Source organism: Trachurus japonicus, chromosome 16 (genome assembly GCF_045865225.1).
Source record: "Trachurus japonicus isolate A0001 chromosome 16, Traja_1.0".
In the NCBI taxonomy this organism is placed as follows: domain Eukaryota; kingdom Metazoa; phylum Chordata; class Actinopteri; order Carangiformes; family Carangidae; genus Trachurus; species Trachurus japonicus.
In genome coordinates, this window is record NC_140922.1 from 14263817 (window position 1) to 14289938 (window position 26122).

At 42.6% G+C, this 26122-nt stretch overlaps 1 protein-coding gene across 6 annotated transcripts in view; it reads right to left on the reverse strand.

The window, feature by feature from the left end:
• Positions 1-26122, reverse strand: part of ptprub (protein tyrosine phosphatase receptor type Ub) — a 155503-nt gene that overhangs the window by 119405 nt on the left and 9976 nt on the right. The gene's annotated exons all lie outside the window — the stretch shown is intronic.

Below are 26122 nucleotides of genomic sequence, written 5' to 3' on the forward strand. Positions count from 1 at the left end.
TGTCCTTTTACAATGAGGGCACGTTATGAACTAGAGCAGTGCTTGGAGCTCAGTCATTAATACCTTAGTTATATCCACAGTCTCTATTTATGTTACAAAGCAGTATCTTGCCAAAGCACGACATGTGTTGCTGCTTTCTACTGACGATGCCCCAACATGCAAATATTTCCACTGTGTGACTCTACACCTCAGTCAGTGATGATGCAAAGTGACAATGATCCACATGTACAACAAACATGTGTTTGTGTGAACTGACACTTAGTGAAAAAGCTTCAGTTCCTGTAAAAAAAACAAAAAACAAAAAAAACAGACAACCTGATACTCCATGTGGATCTGTGCTCTCGGTGTCCTGTGAGGCAACTTCTGAACAACAACGCCGATCTGAATGACAACGACATGAGCAAACACAGCGCTCGCAAAACCAACGAAAGGAAAAAAAAAGAACAATCAGATGCTTTTGGAGGGCAACAAGTCAAACTCAACTAAAAAACACAGGGATCCCTAGTCTCCCTCCAGCCTACACCTGCTCTGCCACCCCTTTCTGGGCGACCACCCAGCCAGCCGTCAATGCCCACCTGATCATCTCCACATATCCGGGCAGCTCTTGTGAGCACACGGTCCTTTGGCCTGCTGTGGACCTACTTCCTGATGCAGCTGCCACCTGCCCAGTCGCGTGGTGTTTTGCATCAATCTCACTGTGGTTGGAGCCAAGTAAGTGGCCAGTCCAGTGTGCCTAAACATGACGTGCTTATAAATGCATGCCCTGCAGTCTGCGTGTGTGCCCCTGCTTCTGTCTGTCTGTATGCATTCATTTATATGTGTGATATGCGCTGTTGCTGCAGGGACACGTCGTGCAGACACGCTGCCACTCAAACAGAGATGGGCATGTGGAGAAATGGGAACAGACATCCAGCAATCAAACATAAGGATGTGCTTTCACACTTGATCCAAGGAGAGATGGCCACAGACACACCAAACGGACCTAAATCCAAACTGTCACGGCAAATAAACCTCGACCTCTGTGCTAATTCTTGTTCATTCCTCCATTCTTTAGAGGTGAAACAGGACGGTTCTGTTAAATGTCACAGTCTGCGTTTGTGGCTTTCAACTGCTCTGAGTTCAGTGTTCAGCCTCCTAACCTGCCCTGAACTGATCTCCCTCCCTGACGTACAGTGTTGACGTCTTAAAGATCCAGACTGAAAGACTAGACTTTGTTAGTTCAGCTGGTCCTGGCAAAAGTGCAAAATCAGAGTTGACTTCAGTTTCATCCGAGTGTTGCTCCAACATCAGTGTGTGGTTTGAAGCTCTTGATGACTTCCAGATACACGATGAGAGAAGTGCTGCGTATTTTCAAACACAATAAAGAAAAAAGCGTGTGTAGCGAGTGCTTCCACCAGTCTCTTGGGGGCTAATCAGTGAGGTTGTGACAAGGCATCTGCTGTCAACACCATGTGAGGGATTTGAGGAGAGGAGAGGAGAGGAGAGGAGAGGAGAGGAGAGGAGAGGAGAGGAGAGGAGAGGAGAGGAGAGGAGAGGAGAGGAGAGGAGAGGAGAGATGAGGACAAAGCCACGTCTCAGCCAGTTAAGGCCAAGTGGAGAAGGCAGAAACAAAAAGCCTTGTTTTAAGTGATTAACCATGCTTCGGTCACAGCACTTTGAAGACAGGCTCAATGCTCTCTGGGTGGAAAATACCATTTTGAACAAATCTACATTTCAATTCCATTCCTGTGGTTTTAAGTTGGATGTTACCAAACACTACTGATATCCAATTCACACCTGGAGAAACTGCGCACACAAGGAAAATATTAAACAGGCTTATCATATACAAAATCTACGGTGCATGCCTGTTAATTAAAGCAGACACCACTGAGAGTAAGGTGATAATACCATCACACAATACGCATGTGCATTTTACTGTAATCTTTGTTGTGTGTGTTACAGTGAGAGCTACAGTGTGAAACATCGTACGGTTCGCTGGACCTCGGCCAACCAGTAGGCGACGGTGTTTGAGGTGAGAATACAGGGGGGAACAGGGAGAGGGAAAGCTGCCAAGACTGGCTGTTAGAAAGCTAATTAAACCACTGGCCCATTGTGAAGGAGGCGAGGGTTGAAGAATGGGCTCTGGCTCGCCCCCGGAAGCACCTCTGTCTAGCTTCAGAAAGGCCACACTCTCTGAGGCAGATTTTCCACTGAGTCATACAAACAGGCCAGCGATGGCCTTTCGATCATACCCCTCTGTCTCTCCGCTGATCATAGGCCCCTCTCTCCCTCCCTCTCTCTCTGTCTCTCTCTCTCTCTCTTCCTGTGGGTTCAAAATGAGCCTTCACCAAGAAAAAGTAATTCCAGGAATCCCTCTGCAGCTTCAATCACTGTGCCCTGTGTGAGCCCTGATGAGTTCCTCATGTGTGCAGACGTTAAAAAAGGAAAAACACAATGCGCCGGCACACAATAAATGCTGCATAAAAAACAGCGGCCATGCTCACGAGGGCACTGACAACCAGTGGCGCTGTCTGTCGAAGGCATCTGTGCTTTTTACACTCTGGTTTATTGGACTATGAAAGTGGGAGAGTCTACCACCGACTGACAGACGGTAGCAGCTGTTTCGCTTTGAAGATGTGACACAAGGGGCTTAAGATGAAATGATTTGCCGAGTCGGCAATCTCTTTTCTTTATTTTGCTAAATAATGCTGCAATATATGTGCTAAGCATTGAAATACTGTTGTTTCTCACACTGTTGGTTATTATTGCTTTTAGGTTTCACCAGTCAGGACTGTTAGGAGGAAGAAGCTACAGGTAGGAGCTCTGCACATTTGTCAAGACTTTTCCGCACAGCATAAAATTCAACGTGAAGGAAATCCCTCTAAGAACAGAGAGAACGGTCCCTGTGGGTCCTGCAAAACATTGGTACCTTTACGCTCCATCTCACTGAGAAATCCTCTAATTCTGCTGCTGAAGACAATTTATAAGATCCAAGAAAAATTCGGGGAAATCTGCAGAATAAGGACATTCTGCTGGCAGATGAAGAGGGTCGGCGCTAGAAGATGGTGAGCAAGGGCTTCATTTGTTATAAATGGCTGCTGGCCAGAAGAATAAGGGCCGAGCACATTAATGTGGACTCTGACTGCACATTCACATTCCTTTAAAAAAAATTCTTCTTTAACACAGTTGAAGTGCTCTGACACTGTGCATGACTCCCGAATGAAAAGGAAAGACACTACTTGCCGTCTGACATTTAGAGTTTCTTTTTTTAATTCAATGTGCATGCTAAGATTAGGCTACATACTAAAACATCTTTCAATCAGTCCAGTTCTATCTTTCATACTAAATCATGAAGCTGAAATCATGCTGATGGCTCCATGGTGTATATTTACGCTGCAGCAGCATTTCTTAAATATTCCCTGCCTGTAGCAGCCTCTCTGATCAGCTCTGTTAATGCAGGGTGTAACCCTGAACATTAACAAAGCCAACATAGGAGCATGCAGAGCCCTCAGACATATCTGCACCCTGCTGTGCCCCAGTTGTGATTCTGCCCCAGTTGGTCAGCCCTGCTGATGGAAGACCCCACAGGCTACTTCCATCTCCTCCTCATATATTCAGCCACAGTTGTGGGACCCATGCAGGGGGAAGTAGAGGTTATGCAGCCACAGATGGCTCTGAGCTCTGACTCGCTGAGAGTTGAGAAGAGAGATTGAAAGGACTACAGCTGTAGAGCAATTTGGCTTCTACTTTAAGACAAGATCTGATGTTTTATCAGTGCTGCACTCACATCAATTTGAAGCGTCTTCTTTATATGTAAAGATAAAGCCCCAACTTGAGCTATGACATAGAACACATGTCTTTACTTCAGCCTTTCTTACCAATTTATCTGTATGGATCTATTTTTCATTTTACAACTGAACTTCATCTAAGACGACCTAGTTCTCTATGTACTCAGAATTTCCTTTTGAGTGTCGACAACCATAAAGATCAAACACCAAATGAAATGCCCACAATCAAATATGTAGCATAGCGTATCATCCAAGTCATAAAAATCTGACTGGTGTGCGATCTGTCTTCCAAAGCCAATCATTTCAAATTACACTTGTTTTACATGAACTATTTTCTTAAAGAACAAAACTGTCCATGTATTCACAGACTTTGCACTTTGAGACAATATCAGTATGTCTGAGCACAATGTGATGTCTCCAAAGCCAACAGTGTTTCTGTGAGCACCAATGAATCAGAACTCCCTTTGCCACACCTCAGCTTAAAAGCGGGATCATTTTCCACAGGCCATAAATACACCTCAAATACATTTTCATGGTGGCACCTTGTGAAAGGTTTAAGCTGCTTTCAAAAACCAACCCGATTTAGTAAAAGGTCAAAAAAAATAATCCAATCTTTTCATGAGTTGTCTACTTGCAGTTTTTTCTTTTTACTCCTTTATAAGTACTGCATTTTTGTGTAATAATATATTCCATGAAGACAGAAACGTGTGTCTGTGGAGGTCTTGAAGGGAGAAATGAATTGTGGAGAGTGAGGAAACATAGTTACTCTATAATCCTCTGTAGGGTGTTTAAATTTCTCATTTGCATTTAAGTGCAGTCACATAATTTGTTCACAACTCTGCAAAATCAAACTTATAGCATTAGAAACGAGAGGAATTTCAGAGCATGTTTTTTCAGCGTAACAACACACTGTACTGACAAGCATCTGAGTAGCCATTCTCCGACCAATATTCACTTTGGGACTATTACAGCCTCATTACACAGCCAAAGTAAAATGAGTTAAGGGTCTTAATCAGGGATCAAGTAGTTTTAGACCTCTCTGTGAGATGATTAAAGGTGGAAATACCGAGGGACACCTGGCATTAGACTGGAGTGGGGGCCTGAGTGGCTTTTTATGAGGCTTCTGTGTCTAATGTCTTCACCATGCCATGCCTTCCATATATAGTTGGGGAGCCCCTGCTGGTATACTTCACATTTTCTCAGCATGCATCTGCCCAGCTTTTGCTCAAAGAGATCCACTCGTCTTCAAATTATAAAATCTAATTATGTTGAAATTGGACTGCTATTGTTATGTCCACCAAGTTCCGTTCAATTGCAATTTCGTGGCAAATGTTGATATAATCTGTATTTTTCATAAACACAAGAATCATTGACAGTGTTTTTATTAATCGTTTATGTCCTGTATGAAAAAGCACCTCTATTGCCTTTTGTTGTGAATGATTTGCAAGTGTCATTTCTGTATATAATTAGATGTCATTAATGGTACATCAATACGCAGCCATTCAACCGTAACACTGCAATTTCATTCAGCGGACAAATAAAAAAGTAATAACTTAAATAAAATTGACCAGACACTGATAAATATCTTCATGGTCCAATTATCAGAGCCAACACTGACAGAAAGTAAAGTCCAATAACGTCCCATGGGTTATCTCTGAACATTAATTGCTCGAGGAACTCTGGGAGCATGTCTTGACATCATATTGATTCGCTTCATACATACAAGCTCAAGGGTGGATCTATAGAAGAACCAGGACTTGATGGCTGTAGATTTAGAAGGCCTTAATAGTGTAGCAGTAAAAAATACCTTTATTAAAGAACACATGACAGCAAAAGGACTTCTTGTCAGAAGAAGAAGACATAGAAGAAGACTGCTCAGATTGGTGAAAACAAGCACAGACTGGATCTCGCTAGCTGCCATCATGGACAGCATGATTCCCCATTTTAATAGCTCTGCAGACAGAAGGATGCAGAGTGGAGTGATAGAATCCCATCGTGATGTCGAGGGACTGAGATGTTTCCATCATGATGTCCTCTGACAACATAATTATGCATTGTATCTCACTTCGCACGGCTCGCCAAACCACATCAGCTGCAGCTCCGAGTCCAGCATCCCAGCAGCATTGGAGCTGAGGGAGGCAGCGGAGGGACGGGGGGAGAGAGAGGGTGGGGGAGATGAAGCGCAGAGCCTGAAGCTAAGCACATGCAATGCAAAGGCAGTAGATTGGAGACCAGGCGCACGGGGAACTGAATCGGGATGTCGGAAGAGCGCCAGTGGTCTTTCGCTTTGCATCAATGTCAGATTAAGGGCACTGGAGAGACGAGCAGGAACTAAGGCACCGAGAGGCAAGGGTGGCAAAAGAGTGCGGGGAGCAAGAGAGGAGAGTGTTAATCCTGAAGCCAGCGCTGCCACTGCACATGACTGGAAGGCCTTTTAAAGGACTGGAAACATGATGAAAGATGACGAAGAGAAATCCGTCTCCACAACGGAGGATTAGGTCTGTTTCAACAACCACTATAATTAAGTGACACTATGTTTTTCAAAGACAATCATTATTGTGAGTTTCAGTTTTGACAGGAAATCAATGTGTTTTTGAACACACTGCACCAAGCACTTTATTAGAAACAGTGCAAACCTGCTTTTTAATGCAATTATCCAATCAGTCAAAAGACACAAGTCAGTAGATCTGCAGATACAGATCAGCAGCTTCCTGCTTACAGTCGATGAATCAGTGCGGCCTGTAAGGACCTTTAGCACAAGTTTGTTGTTCAAAAGTGCACGACTAAAAACTTTGGAGAGGAAACTTTCAGCTTTTGTGCACTGAGCCGATGGGGCCGTCTCCCTGAGGAGCTGAAAACAGCTGGAAGTGTTGCAATTTTTAAACGTAATTTCAAAGCTCTTCGCTCTTTATTCTTGCACTTTGATTAGATATTATCTTTTTTATGGTGTGTTTTAATAATAGGCTACTCTTATAAAACACAGATACTATTGGTAATTTATACTTATTGTGCGTTTTGATGAAATATTACGTATTTTACAAGGGTGGCAACTGCCATTCCAACTTCCAGTCCGACATTGGGCTCTAATTGTCTAAATGGCAACACTTAATTTTCTATCAAACGCCCCATCATTCCGACAATTTTTGACTCCTATGGTTGGAGTGATGTTATTTTTTTCTTTTTTTAAACATCCTGCCTTTCCAACAGTTCCTTTAATAGCGTATTTGTTTCCCCAAAAGATTTTGCACTGGTTGGGCTTAGGCAATGATGAAAGGAGTTGGTTAAGTTTAGTAAAAAGACCAGGTAGAGGCTAGACAGGGAGACTAGTCCCTGTCTGCGCTCTGCTGCGTGATTACGCACAACCATGTGGGTATTCCTCTATCAGCATATCTTAAAGAAGGGAGTCACCTGTTGAGTAACGCACATTTCCTTATTTTGAAAGCCTTGTCGGAATGGTGGGACGTTCGCACGTCGGAATAGTGGGATGTCGGAATGGTGATATGTCTAAATGGTGGGATGTCGGAATGACAGCATGTGTTGTATTGTATAGTTTTATATGATGGCAGACTGCTGCCCATGTGTCTTGCATTGTACTTGATTGTATTATTATTGTTAATATTACTGTTTTTGATGTTCTTTTAAGGGACTGTGCCTAATAACACCCGGCAGGGGGACTGCCAATGTAAATCAGCCACGGCTGCAATTGGGTACAGCCGCACCCCTTAGGGAGTGCTGAATGTTGTACACTGTCCTCCAAAATAAATAAATAAATTGAAATTGAAATATAAGCATTTTACAGTCTGTGTTCTTATATTGTTTTGTACTGTTTCCCTATTGTGCTTTTAATAGTATTTTCATGTTTCTTTTATTTCTTTTAATAGCACATGACCTCTGTGTATCAGAGTGTGCTATACAAATAAATTAGCATTGCCTCTCCTGCTTTTAAATTAAAGGTAGGGTTGGAGATCCTGGAAAAACGGTTCGAGCAGGCCACATTTTGAAAATACACAAGTCAAAAGTCCAAGCCCCTTTCCTCAGACTTCTCTCAGAAGCCATGTCTCCAGAGCACAAGAACATGCAGCACTTGTTCAGGGTTGGGTTCACATCTTTTATATACAGTCTATGGTTCACATCAAGGTGAAGCCGCGAGGGTGTACATAACCCAATGTAATCCCAATGTTAGCGACGCGGCCTAACATCATAATAAACCACCCAGCGTCCAGCTTAGAGGTAGGTTACCACCTCCCAGACTTCAGTGTGGTACATTGAGTTACGGTTGTTGTCTTTTCCGCGGTCGTAACTTGTTGAAGACTCTGATCGCGCATGCGAGCAGAGGAGGGATGGAGAGAGAGACGGCAGCTTGATTGACATATCACGATCCAATTGACTTTAATGTCGCGTTCATGATGATTGGAGGCTGTTTTTACAGGATTGTCCGTCCCACAGGTGACCGATTTTTTTCATTTTTGTGAACAAGCATTTAATTAATTGGTTGCAATCGGAGTGTGAAGAGGGTTTCAAACAATTTTGTAAAAAAATGCTCCAGAATAGGATCTCTAACCCTACCTTTAAAGTATTTTTTTGTCCATTTGTCATTTATCTTATTCATTATTCATTATTCTATTTTTATGTATTCTATCTTTTTTATTCTTTTATCTTATGTTCTTTGTTTACAAATGAGAAATGTGTCAACTGTTGCCATGGTTAAGGTTTGGACAAGGACAAATATCAGGTAAAGGTTAAGGGAATAAAGGGATAGGGCAGACTAACAGCATTTACAAAAATCCACTTTTGTTCACAAATTTGGGAAATTCTACAGTAACAATCCAGGAACTTTGAAAGAAAAGAAGAAATACACAGATAACAATAAAAAGACGTCCAAATGCAACTGAATGCTCTGCACCACTGTCACCACTTTCAAAAGGTGGGAAATATTTCACTGTTCATGAATGCACACTTTCACACTGCATTTGGTAAAAAAAAAAAAAAAAAACAGAAACCATTTTCACAAAGACAACTCTCTCTGTCGTCACCAAACAGCTAAATGTTATAGAGATAATATTCACAATACAAGGGTGTGATGTTTAAGTTCTCTCTCTAATGGATAATCATGTGCCTTACAAAACTATGTTGCCTCATCTGTGGATTTTTCCAACACTTTGCCTTAATGAAAAAAAAGGAGTCACACACAAAAGTGAGAATAGACCCTAAAACACCAGATGAAACACACCAATCTTGAAAAATTGTACATTTACTGCTTCATTCTTCCCAGATGAGACAGCTAGGTTTGCCATCCCAACGACAGCGAATTACCCCAATGATCCATTTGGCCACTTCTCCGAGGTCATTGTTGTGGAAGTGCAGGTGCCCCCATTAGTCCTGCTGCAGCCAATTGGGGACGCTAGGAAAAAAGGGGGTGGGGGGGCTCAAAAGTGGCTCCTTAAATCTCCGCCTCCATTAATCACACTTTGCACACCCACAGCCCACCGAGCAGTGTGACAGTGACAGCACTGAGAATGATTAATACTTAATGCAGCGTTTAAGAGAATGATTTATGCCATCTGTTAGTGGATGACATGCTGCAGAAGTTGGCTTCACCACTCACACACACTTGTCAGCAAGGATTAGGAGAATGATACATAACTTAATCTCAGGAGCAGCAGGTCACCTCCAAAATTAGGATGATTTTAGACCATTAACACAAGGTGGAGAAGTGGGTGTGAGGGGAGGAGAGGAAGGGGTGGATGTGCATAACCCCAGCTTCAAATTAATTGGAGCTGGCCAGGAATGGTCCACAATTAAGCAGGCGTTGAGTTCATCTGGTTTTTAACCCCTAACATGCAGCGGCCTGCTGGTGGGGTCATTACAAACTCAATCCATCCATTTTCTGCCACTTGTACAGCTGGGGAGGATGGTTGACCGTATCAATTATTTTCTAGCTCCTCCGTAGGGATCTTGAGGCATCTCAGCACCAGATGGGACACAAAGTCCCCACTTCCTGTTCTGGGTCTGACTCAGGGTCTCCAGTTGTACATGCCGTCAAAATCTCAGCATCCTAATGGATTGTCTAGAAATGATGTTGACCACCTCTGACACTTTTGAATGAGGAGAAGCAGCCGTACTTTACTTCAACTGATAAACTAGGCTGCAAGGGTGTGTAATTTTGGTTACTTGTATCTATGATCTAAAGAGGGATTTCAACTTGACAAAAATGGGTTAACAGCACTCTTGTCATACATAACTGCTGTAGAGGTTTTGATTTATAGTTCAACAATGCATGTCAACCAATGACAGCGCTGTGACTGGCTGGGTGCATTGTACGTGACAGTGCCGTCTCATGCTTTAATTATATTTCCCTTAGTAATTGTGTTTACATTCTCTCTGTCTGTGATATATAGAGCGATGGTGGGCAATGTAGGTGACTCGCTGTGACAGACAATGGGATCACAGGGAGGGGGAGGTTGGCAAGTTTGTCTTTACTATGAAAAACCCAACAGTATCAGAAACTAGATCTCAGTCAGATGTCTCAGTAGCAACCATATACCAGACGTAGATAGATTTTTGAGTAGGTCTTCATCTGCTATGGCTAAACGTAAACTTTTAAACTGTGTGTTACCCCATGGGTTTATCTTAATTAAAGCCACTAAAAGGAGATGAAATGACAAACTGGATGTTCCTGGTTATTAAAAGGCAAAAAGCTTCAAACGCATTCTATACACCAACAAGTATCATCTAATCTCAAGACTTGATTGCAAATGAGAAGCGTTATCTGTGCCTGCCTACCCTCACTCCCATCCTCTATTCCCTCTGAATTATTTACATATTCAAACAAACTGTCAAAGCCCCAAAACAAACAATTTGTTATCCACCAGAGTTTGCATGGTTAAAAATACTCTGCATCTAATCTACATAAAAAGTATCTGTCTTTCGTCAGAGATTACTGGCTTCTCCTGCTCCCCTTCTCTGCCCCTCTCTCCTCTGTTCTTCACAGAGCTATCAGATGACAAGGTGAACACAAGGGTAATCAGTTTGGTCACTGCTTTGAATCTTTCTCTTGTGGAAGGTTACACTCTTGCTTTCTGTTTGATTTTCCTGCTGAGAGTTAATCGACAAAAATCAGTCCTACAGCAACACTCCGATCTTAACTTCGCCCAATAAACAGCCTGTCCAACACTTCACTTCGCATTAATGTTACCATGGATTTGCAAAAAGAAAAACAGCCACAGTTTCATAATCAAGATCAAAAAGAACACCAATTACTGTATTCAAATGCAGAGAAAATGTGTCCTTGGGTATTTCTATTCTTAACCCAACCAGACCCCTTTAGGGACCACAGAGGGGATGTTTGTCAGTCATGGGCAAGCACAAGCTTGCCTATCAGCAGAGCAGCCCGACTGCAGTGATGTCCAAGAGCGTGGGAGCAAAACATGGAGGAGAAAAGATTGACACTTGGATAAAAATGCACAAAGCAATCCGATATGGAGCAAAAACATCCAAGACGACTTCACCTTCTTAACATATTCACCAGGCAGAGCTGTTGCTTGTAGAATATTCCAACAAATTACATATTCAGTTTTTAAGGATAGATAGAAAATGCAAATTGAGGTGTTTAATAAGCCAAAAAAACTGTCTGTGATTTGTTGGAACAAGATACTTGAGCCAATTAATTTGCAAAGTTAAAAAAATAAGAGAATTGAAATGGCTACCCATTGCACTAAAGGTTGTTAGTCAGAATGTGGAGCTGTCTTAAACGTATTGTGACTATTTATAAGTGTAAAAGACTTATTTTCCCTTGACCTATTTAACTTTGCTTTCAGTTGCACCTTTGCTCTTTTCATTGCGAGTGCCTCCTGTCTGTCTGCAAATAGAAGAGCATAACAAGGTACTTAGAGCAGTGAGCGGTAAGAGTTTTATGAGAGGAAAATCACACCACAGGAACAAACAGCAGGATCTATTTTATATTAGCAGAGCAATGTCAAACAGTAGGTTTTTTTTTTTTTTTTTTTACCAGTTCATCATCAAGGCAAACCTGCAGACAGAGCAGAAAAAGTCAAGTGCATGTGGCACGGCTTCCTATACGAACTCTAATGCTGTGTTGCACTCACACATGCTCGTGATTGATTGATTGATACGCGGTGGTGAATCAAAAAGCAGGGTGCCTTTTCAATCACAGGCGAAGTCTGTGAACATGAATAACAGCTAGCGTATTGCCTGTGGCAGTGTGAGCTCACTATAAACATAGGAACTTGCCAGTCATCATGCAGAGTGAAAAAGTCTGTCCCAAGAAGGAGAAAGAAATCTTCGCAAGTGTAAATTTATGTACACCCATTTGATACTTTCCATTCTTGATTGGTTTGAATTTTCCTCTTTTGCCTTCCTACCCATCATCAGAGATGATTAATGTTATTTCCAGGCCCAGTCTGGCAATGACATAGAAATTCTGGGTGGAACGGGACCTTGAAAGCACCACTAACCCTGACTAGTGCCCTGCCTGTTACAGACAGACAGCTGATAATCCCTGTCTCCTGTTGACAACAAAGACTCACAGTATCCATTCACCTGAGACCTGAGCCCATCTCAGGCCTACAGAGGTACAGCAAAAGCAATTCTGCTAGCAACACATTAAATACAGCACTTTCTCCAGTGCCAATTAGTGTTGAAGAACTTGTCGGTTCTTTTCTTGTCTGTTCTTTAAGTGTTAGATATCAAAATTGCAGAGCCCTGGAGAAATTACTGCAGGATTTAACAGCAATTTAGTCGTACAACAGCGACATTTACAGCATTAGTTGTGATGTTTGCGTCCGCGGGAAACTTGTTTTTCTGTTCTACTTTGAACGCGAGGCACTTACAGACCGTCTTGTGAGCAATAACTCACCATTTATGAAGATAACGCTTCCATACACCGCCAAAGAAAATTGCTTTCAAACACTTCCAATATATATATATGAATACTTGCGTCAACGCGTCAACATTTTTCTCAGAAAGTATATTTCCAATACTGCTATTGCCATGAAATTTTCACCAGATATCGGCAACAACCCATGTAATGCACACATTCCAAGAAATCCAAACATTTATGTCCTTAAACTAAGTAATGTGTAATGAAGTGAAATGTCACAGGGAATAAGTATTGAACACATTACGAAAAGGAGCCGCAGAAGGTATGGAAAGCCAAGAAAGCAGCTGGAGTCTGTCAGAATTTACAAAGTAATCCTGTCCTCTATCAGTGCAAAGTAATATCAGCTGGTTTAGTCCAAATTGACACAAGGTTTCTCATCACCAAGGTGTCACACAAGAGGCTTCTCATGATGGGCAAAAGCAAAGAGCTCTCTCAAGACCTTCAGAAACTTATGTTGCAGAACATACTGATGGCACCGGTTACAGATGTGTCTGAATCGTTTTATATGTTAGTGCCATTATCCCTCAATACTTATTTTCCCTGCTGTATGCTGTTTATACAGTATATATTTTTAAACAATAAAATACATTTTCAGTATTTTGGCCAACCCTGTAAAAGAGAAAGTACTGGTTCCGCTACAAGATACACTTCAAGCACACGTTGCTGGAGGCTTAGCGTTTTGTATTTACAAACTTATTTAGCTTCGAGAGGATTTGCCTCTTTGCCTTTCGAGTGTCTGAGAGTCTGAAGAATCTCAGACTGGACTAGCAATTAGAGTCAAGGACAGGCAGCATAATGATTCATATGTGCAGTGACACAGCTACCTACTGCTAATGAGAACTGAACAAAAATAATTAATGGGCAACAGTTCTGAAACAATTATTTGCATAATAAATCAAGTTACTACATGTCGAAAGGGGGTCCAGATTCTCTAAATGTTGGAATCTTTTATGTATCACCATTTGCATATTTCTCTGCTTCCCATAAAACTGATTCACAGTTTGCATTAAGTCAGTTATCATTTCATTGCCTCAAACTGGGTCATCATATCTCCAGGCACAATTACAGCCAAAACCTCAGCGCGACAAATTTGCTGTCAGTCTCCATGCCACTTTTATGTATAAACAGCAGGCTGTCAGCAAGCTGGGTGGAGATAAAAAAAAAAAAGAAAAAAAAGAAAGAAAGAAAAAAAAAGAGAGAGCGGGTGGAGAGGAAGCATCATGGATCATGCAGCAGGCCTAACGGGTCAATAAGAGACAAACGTATGTCTAATAAGCCAATGATGACCCCAGAGTGGTCCTTCTTGTGAGGGCCAGAACCTGCTTCTAACAAATGTGTTATTGACCTCGCACAAGCAGGCAGTCATAGAAATACACTCTGTATCTGAGAGGGAGGAGAGTATGAGAGATGAGAGATGCCGCAGCTGGTCAAAGTATTGATCATGGATCCCTGTTTATACCATCGAGCTAATGATGAGCGGGACCTAATTGACACACAACACCGTGACAGCATTCAGGGAATCATTAGAACAATTCAACCTGTACTGTATAGACATGCTGAGGCAATTTGTTTTGAGGAAATGCCTAGTAATTGAAAATACAATTAGAGACACTAACGTGTTTCACAAACTGGAAAATCAATTATTGCACCCGACTGTTCAATCCACTTTTTATCTTGATGCTTTATGCATATACAGGGTGCTGTTCCTTTTAAACAACCAATACATAAAATAGTCAGATAATATACTCTTAATATAATTACCAATACATAAAATAGTCAGATAATATACTCTTAATATGATTAATTAAAGTCAAGTTTTCAAATCTCCTGTTTTACAGTTCAAAGGCCAAAGATATTCAATTAAACATAATGTAACAAAGGAAACAGAAAATCCACATATTTGAAGAAATTAGAAATGTTATTTTAATTTTCTTTAAAAAAAAAAAAAAATCAGCTCTACTCTACCTCCTGTGTACTCTTGGATACTAGAAAAACTCCTTCATAAATTTAGATTACCCTGATTTAATGACAAGTGGTATTGTAATTTATAAACATATACTTATATTACTTACAGATAATGAAGACAAAACGGCAGAACCAGTCCCCAAATAGATTATTAATGTGTTGGCTCCAAACAGAATTGTAAAGTGCACTACCCTGCATGTGCATTGCCTCCGAGAGGGTTATCACGAACCACCAACAATAAGTCATGACCACATTAAAGCTATTTCATCTGCAGTTATTCATCAAAGTGATTCAGTAATATTAACTATCGCTATGCAGTGCCATGCCGTGCATTATGGATATGACTTATGGAGCTCTGAGGCTGAATTACAGTCACATGCCGGAGTCCAGTGAGTCAGAGTGCAGCGAGACAGGCTGTACGTCAGCTGTGTGTATGTGTGTGTGTCTCTGTATCTGTGTGTTTCTATACATGTTGTGTTGGTCTAATTAAGCAGGAAAAGTACAGTTTGTCATTCATGATTGTCATTGATTTCATCTCCAAAAAATGTTTCCTGCTGCTACACTGGTTCAACATCACTGCCTTAAATCTGTACTGAAGTCTCTTCACAGAAATAAATAAATAACTGCTGTGTCTGCATAGACTGGATAATGAGATTAATTTAGTGCTGCTTGGTAAACACTCTCGGCCTCGTGTTTATTTTATTTAAATTTTATTAGCTGGTGAAAGAGTGACACAGTGTCCATTAGGCTTATGGACAACTGAACTCTAAAGCCAACTATAGGTTTAGCAGCAGTTTCAGTTCAGGCTGCACCAGACTGCACCCATAAACAAGCTGTAAACACGCATCCAGACTTTTTAGGTTGACTTGGCTAAAGTTGTTAGCAGCCAGTTGTTTATTTACATTCAGCAGATACACAGCAACATTTTTATTTATTCAGAGTCATGTTCTGGACAACTGGTAAATAAAAGTCTAATGTTAAAGCAGAAGTAAGCGATCCGATCGTTTGCTGCGTTCCAGGCAGGCTTTTGAAACCGTAAATTACAGCTTCAAGTCACGACTTAGTAGCGTTCCAGGCAACCCACTCGTGTTTTTCCGACCTGTTTTACCTGTGAAAGTCACTATAACGGCCACTCGTAACTTCCGACCGGTGAACTCGTACCAGATCGAACTGGTACGACTTCACAGGTCGAAAAAACACGAGTTACGGGCTGCCTTGAACGCACCATAACGTAGCAGCCCCCGCCCTCGTCATGGATCTATTGGTCCTCGTCCCTACGTCACCACATTCACGCGCATCCCTTGACTGCACACACAGCCCTTCATGCCGTTCTCTCTCCTCATTGGATAAAACTTGTAGGATACGATAAATGTTTTCTCCTCGGCTCAGAGCAGAGCAGAGTGACTGACAGACCCGTGTTTCAGACCAAACACTCTATGTAAGTGATTGCTGACGGAAGATATAACTATTTAAGACTTATATTAACACAAAAATATTGCTTACTTCTGCTTTAAGTTTTTGAACAACTCTTGAGAGGAATATTCGTCTCTTTAGCTAGTCGCCATCATTGTCTGCCTGCCACCCCTCAAAGTTTTACTGCACAAATCTTTTTGTTTTGATACAACGTCACTGTCATTTTTAGCCAAGGTAAATGGTTGTTTTCATTGAAAACTCTCTAAAAAACCAACAGCAAAATGGCCAGGTCTTTCCCCCAGGAGTTGGTGGAGATCAAAAGCAAACCTGAGAGAGTGAGTGAGTGAATATTAGATTGATTTTGGCCTGAGACACGACTTCCTATGAGGCGGATGTTTAAAGCAGAAGTAGGCGATATTTTTGTGTTAATATAAGTCTTAAATAGTTATATCTTCCGACAGCAATCACTTACATAGAGTGTTTGGACCGAAACACGGGTCTGTCAGTCACTCTGCTCTGCTCTGAGCCGAGGAGAAAACTTTTCTCGTATCCTACAAGTTTTATCCAATGAGGAGAGAGAACGGCATGAAGGGCTGCGTGTGCAGCCAAGGGATGCGCCTGAATGTGGTGACGTAGGGACGAGGACCAATAGATCCATGACGAGGGCGGGGACTGCTAACTCCATCGGTTGACAAGAAGTTATGGTGCGTTCAAGGCAACCTGTAACTCATGTTTTTCCGACCTGTGAAGTCATACCAGTTCGATCTGGTACGAGTTCACGGGTCGGAAGTTACGAGTGGCCGTTATAGTGACTTTCACAGGTAAAACAGGTTGGAAAAACACGAGTGGGTTGCCTGGAACGCTACAAAGTCGTAAGTCGTGACTTGAAGCTGTAATTTACGGTTTCAAAAGCCTGCCTGGAACGCAGCATTAGCCAAAACGACCGGATCGCTTACTTCTGCTTTAAGCTGATGTAATGTTAATTAAATCTGTATGTTTTGTTCACACCTCTGTGACCAAAAATTATTTAAAAATGTATTGAAGCCAGCTAAGCTTAACATCATAACACAGAAAGCACCATTATAATTTCAATGTACAGATCCACAATTTATGAAAAGCTGAATTTACACGCTGAACACACCATTGCCATGCTGTGAAATACACAAGCAACATGTGATTTCAGACTTCTTAAAACAAATGTATTACCATGACACGGACAGGTGTGTATGCGTGTGTGTGTGTGTGTGCGCATATGCGTGTGCGTGTGTGAAAATCAATATTCATTATGCCAAGCATGTAGATCCCTTGATATATCCACAACACTGTTGATCATTATGGAAATTTGCATTTCTATGTATATTATAGATGGGAAAAGAAAAACCCACACTGGAATCGCATTGGAGTGCATTATCTGCGTATCTGCGTATCTGTGTTTGCCTTTCTGTGTTTGCATATAGTACATAGAGATATAAGCTCGCCTCCATGCTGTGTGGGTTGAGCAGGAGTGAGGACTGTGTGATAAATGTCCTATTTGGTGCTGACGGAGCAAGTCCTGGGAAGCTATACTGTCCCAGGGGCGGGAGGCTAATCACAGTGGTTTCAGGAGCCCCTCTGCTGTATGACAAACAACTCTAACTCCAATGTTAATGATTAAGTAAAGCCACGTTAGATTTGACTGTGTTAACAAAAACGTCATTAATAGTGTGGCTGATAAAACAAACTGATAACACAATAGCTGTCTGATAAATCAGGGAAGTCATGACACATCCTTATCGTTCATTATATTTCAGCACAGGGATTCAAACGTGTTTGAATGGGTGTTTTCAGCTTTCCATTACCTGGGATTTAATTACCTTCAACCCCCAGAGTAATGAATGTATATGAAGGCTTCGTTTAGCCAAATTGTGAGGCATTTTTTGAGTTTTCCACACTTTTCCCCCTAGACAATATTTGCATTTGCGATCAGAACTGATACTGTGTGTAGACACCGTTCTGTTTGACAAAACATTAATTATGTAAACTCAACAAAAGCAAAGCTGGCTCCCCTGGCCTCCATTTTCCCCTCCCTCTCTCTCTCTCTCAAATGCTTTCATTCCCTTTCTCTACATTCATCCTTCCATCCCACAAATCACAAACACACACACACCCGGATACACACACAAAGTGCAGCGAGGCAGAACGCATCTGGCTACGCGGCCCGTCAATCTCACGCTGCTGTGTGGCCTTGCTGCAGGACGACACCCGCCCTGCCCGGTCTTGCTGCTGGTGTTGATTTGAGGCTTCACACAAGACAGCATGAGATCTCACAGAACTGCTGCCGCAAATACACAAGGAGAGGGTGAGACAGAGTGAGACGGAGAGTGGGTGAGTTGGTGAAGGCAAGACAGCAGGAGGAGTAAAAAGGCAGAGAGCAGGGGGTGAGAGATAGAAAGGGAAGGCGAGAAAGGTAAACTGTGGGAGTGGCAGAGCGAGACTAGAGCGGGATGAGCAGTTCTTTTCTCAGCGCCAGCAGGACTAAACACACATGCATATAAAAAGCTCAGGTTCTGGCTATTGCTGCGAGACTCCTGAAAACTCATATGAAGCGTGGCTCTGTTTTTGCTGGGAAAAATGAAACATTTTCAACTGATAGCGGCGCTGTGTGCCGTGGGCGCTACAGACATGCAAACTTCCCACTGCTGCCAAGAACATGCCATAGCAAATCAGAAAAATAATGTGGGAAAAGGAGGTGGCTGTGTAAATAGGTGCCCCCCCCCCCTGTGAACACGTAGCCTAGGGGTTTGTGGGGGGTGAAACAGTGTCAAGTGAAAGGATCAGGTCGATCAGGATGTGAATGGAGCACCGTGTGAAACGAGTCATAATAGCATTACCACCTCTTTTAACCCCCAGTGCTCATCCCTCCTCCAGGTAAGAATGACTTCTGCTGAGCACGGCAAAGCAAGAGGAGAGTTAAAAGAAGCTACGAGACCGAGCGGTGAATGCACAGTGCAACTGGGAACGCTCTGGCAGATACTAAAGGAGCACTCCACAGTATTTTCATACTAATCCTGCTCCTTCAGGCACAAAGTGAACACAGCGCTCTGCTAGAGCACAAACGACTTGGGCTACGCCATCGCTGAGGGAGCAGCTTCCTTTGTAACCACAATGTGTGTGTGTGTGTGTGTGTGTGTGTGTGTGCGTGCGTGCGTGTGTAGAAGATGGATAAAAAGCGGAAAGAGAGTGTGGAAAATGAATGTTCGGGTTGTGACTAGAGCTACAACAATTGGTCAGTTATTCTTAATCAATCTAAAGAAAATTAACTTCCAACTACATGGATAATCACTTAACCACTGAAGTCACTTTTTCCAAACAAAATATTTGGCTGCACAGCTTCTCAGATAAAGATTTTGTTGCTTTTCCTCTGCCTGCCTCTGGAAATTGAATCTTTTTGAACCATTGCTCTGACAAAACAAGATTTGATAATGTCACCTTGACCTCTTTCAACAGCATTCACGGGTATTTTTCACAGTTTTATGATGATTTAAAGACACAGCTATATCATGTTATACTAAAGTGAAACCAGAAGACAAAATAATTTAAATAAATGATAGTTTTCATTTTTCTTTTGAGGTACTTTTTAAATCATATTTTAGGGTATTCGTTTAATGTGAATTTATACATGAGTTTGCATGCATTAGTATGAAATGCAAATGCTGACATGTGATTGATGCTATAGCTACTTGCCTCTGTACAAACACAATGTCAGCATTTAATAAAACTAATCACTACTGTTTTTCATTGTTATATTAATCAGGCTGAAACTTGTGCACACCGGCACGGACGGACAGGTGCGTAGGAGAAGACCTTGGTGGTCGAGTGACGTGAGAGAAAGCTCCCGCACACTGTCATCACTTGCAAAGATTTTATGGAGCTGAACAACGTTTCGGTCCTGACACCTTCGTCAGGAGAACCTGACGAAGGTCTTTCTCTCATTATTAATCAAATCATCATTTGGTCTATAGAAAGCAATAAAGTAGTGAAAAATTGTTTGTTTCTTTCCTTCTGAAGATATTAAATTTATGATAATGCAACCAGACAATATTTTTGCAATTTTGCTTTGATACTTGAATAAATGCATCTATTATCAATACTGTAAACTAATTTCCTGTCAAGCAACTAATCGGTTCATCAGCTAATGAATAATTACAAAACTGCACACTTGCACATTGAAGCCTTGACAAAAAGCTGTCCCGCTCATGGATTTGGATGAAATAGTCCAATGCAGGCAGAGATAATAAAGAGATACTGTGGCTCCCAATATCAGAATCATCCTTAAGTGCACAATGTTGTCATATCACCCAATTCTAATATTTCACACTGTATCTCTTCCACAGGTGCAGCGCAATGTCCAATGACATGATACAGTAAGCCAAAAGGCCATTTGTCCAAGCTGCTGTAGAAACTCCTCTGTGTCGCTGCCCTGTCCTGCTAATATGAACCTATTTGCAGGCAATAGGAAAAGCCAGTCTCAATCACATGACCATTCCTAGCTGGATTTCCAGTGGCAGAGCAGTTATTTTTCATGATGTGGATGATTTTATCAAGATCTATGGAGAGAGGGCAGTATTTCTCCACACAGGAAGCCAGCCCGATCCCCAGCTCGAAAAAAGATGGCATGAAAAACAGGACCTGCGACAGGAAGCTCTCCACCCTGCGTACTGCTAGAGGCCAAAACAATGTGAGTGTAGTGGCTGCTGAGATAATCACATAGCACGGTGTGTTATTAGCTTTCATGTTGATATAACCACTAATGATCTATCTGAGTGACTGTCTTTGTCTAGGTTTGTTGGTGCCTGGTGGCTCTACAGTAAAACCCATGCCACACATGGCGCAGCGATAATGGAGATGACTGGAGGAGTCCGAGCTGTAATTTCCCTGAAATTATAATCTGCACTTGTAAACATATATGTGTCCCTGCGCTCATTTTACCCCGCAGGTTCAAAATCTTTTATCTTTTCCAAGCAGTGACAGAGGGAAGAGAAATTACCCCCAAAACGGTCTTTCAACAATCATTTCCAGGACAACTTCATTTTCACGAGGGTCGTGTTTTGTCTCTTTTAAAGCCAAGGGTTGCAGTCATCTCAGCTTTCCTCATTTCCTGAAACCATTTTATCGAAGCGGCACCTCTGCTGGAGCCTTCTGAATCTGGTGTGTCAGCTTGAGACTGACAACAACAGGGCGGCTGTCAGCAGGACAAGTGAGATGATGCATTTTCTTTCCCCAGTTCCTTCCTCTCATCTCCATGTGTCTGCATTTCTCCAGCTTCACCCTTCAACCCCCCCGGCTCTTCTCCCACCCCCACTACCCCACCTCCCCCTTCACACTTCTTCACCTTGACCAGGATACATGACTAGGGAGCTGACAAGCCCAAACGTGTGCGGGTCAGAAAAAAATAGCCCCTCTGGGAGTCCGACAGAGGGCTTAGGAATACTTTTTAGTCTGCACTGGCAGTAAAGCCTTGCTTATGAATGTCATATTATACCCGTGTGTGTGGGGAAAATACAGAATACACACATATTCACAGAGGAAAAAATATATTCTGTTGCAACAGGTGAGGGCAGACACAAAGCCTTTACAATGCATTACAGGATAAGAAACTAGACTATTCATGAAAGTGGCCTTCACGACAACTCCCTCCAGAGATTTTAAGTGTTTAATCTGTAGCACACAGTTTCATGTGGAGGGCTTAGACAGTTCTAATCTAACAGACCCAAGGAAACAAAACTCCTCTATTTTCTGCTCAATAAAGTCTTGGGAGAATGAAAGGAACAGGAGAGCAAAAATGTCCGTGACTGATTATTTCAGCAAAGTGCTTGCTGTGAATGATACAAACTTATCTGGGCTGATTTCATTGCTCAAGGTGCACCTCTGGGGCACACAGAGCGCTTGCATATCTGTAAACCCCATGTCTACCTATTCACCTAATGTGGAGAGTAGAGTCAAGAGGTGCTGTGGATCAATTCAGGTTAAAAGAGGTTAATGTTGTTTGCCCTCTGAGTAATAAAAGGGCAAATGTGTGACGATGCATGACTGCAAATGTTTGTGCATATTACAGACACATGAGATGAGGTTTGGCTGAAATTGTAGATACAAGTGGTAAAAAAAATTATTTATGCTTTGTGATAAAGAGGCAGGGGTGTTGAAAAAGGAAAAGAAGAAAAATATGCAAGGGGAAAACTAAGGTAAGAAAAAGCCCACCATGTGTGTGTGTGTGTGTGTGTGTGTGTTTGTGTACAAGTACAAGCATGCATTAAAGCAAAAGTGTGACTTCCATCAACCAAATTATAGAAAGGAGTTTCTAGACCGGTACATCCTCATTATCCCAAGATGAGTCTCTTTGAAAATTACAGAGCAGCCAGATGTTCCAGGTGTCTCAATTGACCCTCCTTCTCTTCCACCCTTCATTTCACACACCCACCTACCTGCACACACACACAAATTTAAAAAAAAATTAAAAAGATGTACGGATTTTTGTTCCAGGTGTGACATTTATGTCCAGCACCCACTGTCACCATCAAGACTTGGTTAGTATAATCAAGTTAATGTGTACAGCGGGAACTGGCTAATGAAGTTACCTTCTCCTATTGCCCCAGGCTGGGAAATTATGTCTCTGTCAGGGGCCTTTTAACCTCCACAAGCACGCGTGTTCCCCCCCCCACAGCCTCCGGAAATACACACCTTCACACAGCAGCTTAATGAGTGCCTGGGGAGGCAGGCAGACACACATACTCAAAGACAGGTCTGCTTTGAGCTCATGCTCACCCTGCCTAGAATACTGAACCCTTCCCTGAAACACTGAGCATACTGTAGATCCCTGAGAAGCCCTAAGGCTGAGAGGACAAGGACAAAGATGAGGAGCAAGCACAGAGAGTGGTGATACATGCGGGAAAGAAGGTAGGAGCAATGGAAACAGAACAGAAAAGCTCCTTGACCCAAGGATATATGTAATACATGTCTTTCAGAGGGCTCAGTGAGAAACTAGTTTCACCTCATGTTCAGTTTGTGACATGAATCACAGCCCCAGACCAACACGGGGAATGTGTCATAGCTACTTCCAACAATGACAGACATCATATGAGTTGAAGCTGAATTTTGAAGAAAGAAAAACTTAAACCTGGCAAACTTTATGACCAACACATCCCCAAAACACAGTGCATCACAATGACTAAACATGGCCGGAGAGGAGGAGCAGCAGACAACAGGTGTATGCTTTCAAAGTTTGTCCTACTCAACACTTTCTGCAGCTGTTTCACAATGAAAGCCTTCCACAAATACAAACAAATGGAGGCTGATTAGTGTGAAGTAACAGCATCAAGTGTTGAGTTACTGTCACTAAAATTAGCTTGACGATTGGCCTAAAGCTACTTCTGGGCAGTGTAGGTATTAAGCTCCGTGCACATAGATCCAGCTTTAGCCTTGTGTTTAGCCAGGGAAAAACAGCCTGCCCACCAGTACTCCATTAAGCTGGCCTGCTCTCCCGTCTTTCCCATATTGCCCAGCCTGCCCACCAGGAGCTGCCTCTGTCAGCTCTTCCTTCACTTTCTTCCCATTTATCCCAAATTCCATGTTGTAGACTGTTTTCTTGTGTGTAAGGGGCCGTCCACACGAATCCGTTTTTTTTTTAATCCGGATAAATACTTTATCGGATTGGCCTTGCGTCCACACGGATACGCCGTTTTCGGGGGGTGAAAACGGTATTTTTTGAAAACGGGTCCCAGAGTGGGAAAATTTGAAAACGCCGCCCCAGCGTTTTCGTCTGGACGGCCAAAACGGATTTTTTCTGAAACGATGATGTCATACTCCCACCGCTCTACCTGTGACCTGAGACACACACACACATACACCGCTGCAGCAGCTGCACACTGACAGTCTATGGACATAACAACAACAACGGCCGACTGCCGTCAGGTCGCTCAGACGCTGCGGCTGAATCGCATCTGTTGAATCATCACTGATCGTCATATTTACTCTGACACAACTCCCTGTCAACATTTAATCCCATGTTTGAGTTTGAATACAGCGGGGGACTTCCCGTCTTCTTCTCAGTCTTAAGTGTTTATGTGTGGCAGCGCTACAGTGCCACACGCTCCACACACGCCTGCAGTATGTAGTACTACAGCGTTTTGGGTCGTTTTCAGTGGATCCGTGTGGACGCAGATATTTCTGAAAACGATGCCGTGTTTACGGAGATTTTTTTCAAAACGATTAAGAAAAAGATCGGATTTGGTGAAGCCGCGTATTCGTCTGGACGGGGCCTAAAACATCTAATGTCTGCCCATCCTAGGTGAGGGATCCCTCCTCTGTTGCACCCTGAGGCTTCATGACTAAAACATCTGAGGCAGGGCTTTTCAGAGTCTGACACTGTGAGTACCAGTACCTAACAAAATTGGGATAACTGCCTATATTTTTATAGCAAATTTTCCATTTGCTATTTGCAGTTCCTGTTTGCGATATACCCATGGGTGTAGAGAAATTTATCAAAGTGAACAGTGACAGTGAAAAAAGCTTGAAAACGTGATTCTCTGGAAAGTTCTGAGGGTACGAGGAGTTCAGATATATATTTGCTTTGTCTTTTTAGCTCTAATTCATCAGGAAAATCCCTCTAATGGACCAAATCCATCCATTAACAACCTATTAAAAAGCCTTCAATACCTTACTACGATGTCCAACTGTAGACATGCAAACTAGCCAAACCTCACAACAAATGGATGCAACCACCTCCTATCGACCTCACCTTTCACCCACATTTCTCCATTTATTTCTATATTAAAGCAGGTAGTACCGTATCAGTTTAAATGTGGAAGGTGCCCATCTAGTACACAGACATTTATTGTAACTAGAGCAAAATCTTTCTTCCAAATATCAGTGGAAAAAGACAGACAGGCGGACAAAACCAATCTTAAATCCTTCAGCAGGAGTTTGTGGTGCCACAGAGACTCACTGCTGGGATAAATCCTCCTTCCATGGCCGCAGTGCTGAATGAGCCTGTTCCCCCAGGAGCACATGTGTCTAACCAAGCCAACAGGCATCCAGTGAAGGGAGGAACCCATCTCTCAGAGGCAAAACCTAGTTAATTCATCTGCCATAATGACAGCCTAAACCACCATTACATCTTCCCCAACCACCACTGAAACCCAATCAAAAAGATGTCTCCCGCTACACCGACATGTAGGGGCTCACAGACTCAGGCCTTCACTCCTTCTCCTGGCCCAGAAAGAGGAATTAAGAAGTCAAGTTGTGTGGGAGGAGTCTTTCTCCCTTTGCTTTTCCAGCCAGGGGTGAATAAAGCCAAGTTAGCCAGACAAACACATTCCTGTCTGCCTCTTGTTCTGGCAGCGCTACCTCAGACATGACTGAGTTAGCCCTCCATGCTGCGCAGTCCCTCTGATGGGATTAGCTCTTAAAGACTGTGGAAAACAATTCCCTGCTCCCTCTCAGTAAGGTCAAAACAAAGCATTGCTGTGTCACGTCACGCACTGATAATTCTGCCAACTATCCGCCCGCAGGGATGTTTTCTAATCCACGAGGAGCTGATACCAGAGAGGTTTGTTGTAAATAAGAGTAATGGGACGAGTTAGATGGGCCATTTCATGTAACCTTTCAGTGTTTGGACAGACCCTTTTCCTACATTGTTATTATTCACACTGGCCTGGTTCCACATCCTTTCGAAAGGGCAACAAATGGCTTCACTTATGGAGGTGCTGCAGAGGCTACAAGCATCGGGTTACCTCTGCATGCGGATCACAATGAAAGGCTGGACTGACAAGAAAGCAACTGTCTTACCACTCTGTGTTTCACATGCCAAACACGGGCGATCCATTTCAGCGACCGTGTTTCCCAAAGTAGAGGAGGGCAGGGGCCCGAGAGTATCTGGCTTTTAGTTCCGCCTTGCAGCTGGTTCGCTCCGTTAATGAGAACATTAATTACATTCCACAGAAATATCTCAAAAACAGCGGGCGCGCGTGTGCATTCACAGGAGAGATGAACAATCACGCATGTTTCGTTTCAAAGGTGCTGGTGTAAGGCAAATACTTCTGAA